Here is a 4,313-nt window from a genome sequence, read left to right as displayed (position 1 = left end):
CTCCTGAGGACAGGCAGAGCCTCAGAGGAGGACGGCAGGGTCCTGGGAGGGCAGGGCCTGGCCGGGGAGGGGTGGTGCTCGGGGGGGAGCATGGCTTTGGGTGGGAGTCCAGAGATGAATGGGAGTGGGCAGATTCTTGGAGCCGAGGTAGGCTAGGTCTCAGCGGATGGGCAGGGTAACTTGGTGTCCAGTGGCTAGGATTTGGGGGTCTGTCTCCCCTCGAATAAGAAAGATGAGGGACAGGGCAGCAGGAGGGAATCATGGGAAGACGGGGATCTGCACTCAGCCCCGGGTCCTCTTGGGACCCACTTTAAGCTGAGGTGGGGACAGCCGGGACGGGCTCCTGGACGCCTCTTTGCCACGCTGCTGTCCCGAGCAGGACAGGGATCCGGCGCCCTGACCACAGAGCAGGACGAGCCCACAGAGCCCCCAACCCACAAGATGTGACGCTGGCAGCTGGTAAGAGCTCCATCCAAGCATCCTCTGAGCCGTGCCCCTCCCCTGCACCCCCCGGCTGGGTTGTCAGGTTATGAAGACCCCCCCACCCTAGACCTCTGCCTGGCTCTGGGGTTCCTCCAAGTCACCTCATGCATTGGCAGGAAGTGATACCTGAGACCTCAGGTGAGGGTGGGCAGGGTTGGCACAGGGTTAATGGGTGCGTGGTCAGTCTCCTGGGCTGGAGCACCTGCCGGACCCCCAAGTTCCACAGGCCAGGCACTCCCAATTTCTTCTCTTTCTGAGGGGATTCCTCTAACTCACCTCCCTAACCTAGGTAGAAGGGTTACTCCCACCTTGCTTGTGCTGGTCTCCGCCACCCATCCCTAATGAAGGTCACGCGCTTGCGCCTTGCCAGCAGACAGGCCTGGAGCCTAGGTCCCCAGGGGGCCGAGGCTCTGGGGAGGGGCCCTGCTAGGGTCTCTATTTGCCGAGGCCAGAGTGAAGCCTGAGGTGCTGGCGCCGCCGCCTGGCGGTGGCCGGAATTACAGTGGCTGAGCGCTGCTGGCGGCGCCGCTGGTGGGGGAGCCCGGAGCCTGGCTAGGAGCTGGTTCAGCGTGGTCTGCCTCTGGCTCTGCCAGACATGCCCACAACAACAGTGTTTCCAGGCATCCAAACGGCATGACCCAGAGAGTGAGACCTCAGTCCCCATACAACGGCACTGAACTCTCTGGAAGCCTGCTGGAAACCGAGGCTTGGCTCTGCTCCCAGCGTGATTGGGCAGGGTGGGAAGGGGTCTGACAATTTACATGGCTCCCAGCTTCCAGACAAGGCCCCTGCCAGCTGGTCAGGGACCAAGCTTTGAGAACCACCACTCTAGAGTTTCTGGAATTTGGCCCAATATCAGCTTTGTAGAGTATGTCTGATTGTGTTTGGGGGCCAAACATTTGGGGGCAAGTGATTGCGTCCAGGTACGTGGCGAGTCATGTCAGTCACTGCGCCGCCTTCCCACTGAGATCCGGCCGCGCCGGGGCTGCGGGGACAGTGGTGAAGAGAGGTGATGGGTCCTGACCTGGGCTTGCTCAGCCTGATCTCTGCACCTGGGAGTCTGGGGGCAGCTCTGAGTGAGGTGTGCAGAGCCTACCTGCGCCTGCTCGGGCTCCCACCCAGGGGCCAGCCCGCCGGGGGCCACCTGAGCTCGCTGCCTCCCACCCAGGCCTTCGGGCTGCAAGTCCCGGCTTCACGCAGCTCCGCTCACCCTGCACCCTCGCGCCTTGACCGGCCTTCTAAGCTGTGGCCAGAACCGTCTCTTAAGACAGAGCATGTCAGCGCTCCAGAGTCTTCCTGTTGCACACAAACGCCCCAACTCCTGCCGTGGCTTCGAGGCCGTCGGTGGGCCCCGCCTCACCCACCGCCCCTGCCCACTTCCCGCCATCCACAGGGGCCTCGTAGCTTGTTCTCGCTGCCGCTGCAGGATGTGCACTCCATCTGTTCCGTCCGGGTCGTTCTTGCCCCAGACCTTCCCAGGGCCAGCCCTGTTTGCTCTAAGGTGCCTCTATGCCATGTTGCCCCCCGCCCCCCGCCACAGTCTTTCGGGAACCTGCTTCACACCCTCCTCGCATTTTCTGTTCTTTGAACTACCTGTTCATTCATGTTGGCCTGCCTCCCCCAGCCCTCACCAGTGTGTGTGCCCTACAAGCATGCCTGATGCACGGCTTATGCTTAGAATATATTTGGGGACCGACTGGGCTTATCCAGGATGCTTGCAGGGGTGTGTCCTCACACATGACACAGAGGAAGGAAGTTTAAGCTGCTCCTGGAGGAGTTGGCCAGGAGGAGAAACACTAGCTCAAGCAGAGGAACAACAACCAATAAAAAAAGGATGTGGAAAAGTCCTAAACCATGGAATGTTCTGGAAACTGTATGTTGTTCAGTTTGGCTGCAACAGGAGATGGGGGAGGTCAGAGTATCTGGGGAAGCCTCAGGCAGGACCTGCCTCACTGCCTTGCTCTGAGAGGGCTTTGAACACTATGCCCAGGGCAGTGGGCAGCCCCCAAGGGTCTCTGCCTGGCGGGTTTGAAAGGGCTGCTGAGTGCTGACAGGTTTCCAGGGAGAAAGATAGGGTGGGGGTCCGGGAGGTACACTGAGCCAGGCAAGTGGCAGTATGAGAGCAGGAAGGCGGCCAGGTGTGGGAGGAGCTGGGGCAGTCTTGCCAGGAGAGGGACTGGTCGTCGGTGATGCCCAAGTCTCCAGCATGAGTTGCTGGGGGAAAGGGGTGCTCTCTTCTAGGAGTGGGGAGGCCAGCAGATGGGAGGCCACATTGGGGGGTTGAGGATCTGTTTTGGACAGATGGAATTTGGGTCCAGGTGGGCAGCTGAGACATACATGTCCGTTTTCCAGAAGGAGAGAGTGGTCCACGGCCAGCTACAGGAGAGAGCCCGCTGGGATGGGAAATGGCCTTGGGGGGAGTGGCCAAGAGGACTGGCCTTGGCTGGAGTGGCTTGGCGGAGCCGCCCTGGTGTGTGTCAGACCTTGACCGGAGGTGAGGAAGCCAGGCGAGCGAGCACAGACCCCAGGAAGAGGTTTGGGGGGGAGAGAGCAATGGGCTACCGCTGGGGGCTGGGGGCGTGGGGGAGGCTGAGTGTTTTTCTACTCTAAGTTGGGGGAACCTAAGTTCTTTGGCATGTGGAGGGGAGTATCCAGAAGAGAGGGGCTTGGCAAAGCAGAAGGGCGGGCTTGGGATTGGGAGCCCGGGGGGTTCCCAAGAGAGCGGGAGCAAGAGCTGCAGGAGCCCCAGCCTGGCCCCAGGCCAGGAGGCTATAGGGTTTTTCCATGTCTGGGTGAAGGGAGAAGCCAGCGCAAGGGGGTCAGTGACAGGGTGGGCTGGGGGGAGGGAGGAGGAGATGGGAGGGGTCATAGAAGGAGGAGGAGGCGTGAGGGAAGAGCGAAGCATCTGGAAGTCCTCTTGGAGAGGCGGATAGGGTGGGCAGAAGCTCTGGTCAGGGGAAGTGGGGACACTGCTGCCTTAGAGAGGGACCCCTCCCCTGGGCCTGGGAGTGTCTGCCAGCCAGAGGCTACCATGTCCACGATGGGGCTCCTGTCTCCCCCAAACACTCAATGGGCTGTCCGGCCTCACTCTGCAGGGCCAAGGCCGGGAAAGCACTCCATGTGGAAGCTGTGGGGCCCTGGGAGAAGCTTTGGAGCCAGGCTGGAGACGAGGACTCGGGATGGATGAACCCCCATGCTGCTCGTCACTAGGCAAGTTCATTCCTTGCTGGGCCCTTCCTGCGGTCCCTTGGCCTGCAGCACTGAAGGCAGAGGACACCAGCTCCCAGCGGCGGGGTGGCGGGCACTGTCTCCTCCCGCCTGACTGCCAGCCTGGGAGCTGGGAAGGGTCAACTGCATTCATTCTCACCGTGGGGAGGTAAGGCCCTGGGAAAGAGGGCATGGCGGAGGCAGATGCCAGCTGACCTGGATCCTACCTAAGCTGCCTCCAGGTCCCTCTCCTTTTCTGCCGGCTCACAGAGAGGGTGAAGACCCCTCAGCCCCTCATCAGGGGCTTCAGGACTCCCTCTCTGCTCCAGGGGAGGCTGAACCCCGACTTTGGAGGGGGTCTGAGTCACCTTAAGGGACTCCGTGGTGCTCCCTAGTTCTACACTCATTCTGAACGTGCCGTTTGCTCTCTTAAAGGACCGGAGCAGCGCCGGTGCCGACGACGGGGACGAGGACGAGGACGCGCGGGGACGACTGGCTCCCCTGCGGCGGGACGGCGCGCCCAGGTCAGGGACGCCCCCAGGCGGGGCCAAGGCTCTGGCTCTCCGCCCGGGAGTCGCCCGCGAGCCCGCGACGGCCCGTCTCGAGGTTCCGCCTGCGGCCGC

The 4,313-nt window shown here is 62.1% G+C and overlaps 1 protein-coding gene across 1 annotated transcript in view; it reads left to right on the top strand.

Annotated features, from left to right (window-relative positions):
- The first annotated feature begins 4,140 nt into the window (after positions 1–4,140).
- CERCAM (cerebral endothelial cell adhesion molecule) overlaps positions 4,141–4,313 on the top strand; it is a 9,879-nt gene continuing 9,706 nt past the window's right edge. The window contains exon 1 of the mRNA XM_012721639.1: positions 4,141–4,214. The gene's annotated coding sequence lies outside the window, so the exon portion shown is untranslated. The remainder of the gene's footprint in view (positions 4,215–4,313) is intronic.

This window comes from Condylura cristata, unplaced genomic scaffold, assembly GCF_000260355.1.
Source record: "Condylura cristata isolate star-nosed mole 26May11 unplaced genomic scaffold, ConCri1.0 scaffold00006, whole genome shotgun sequence".
Classification (NCBI taxonomy): Eukaryota; Metazoa; Chordata; class Mammalia; order Eulipotyphla; family Talpidae; genus Condylura; species Condylura cristata.
The sequence above is the reverse complement of the archived record's forward strand: the minus strand, read 5'-3'. Positions and strand labels throughout refer to the sequence as shown.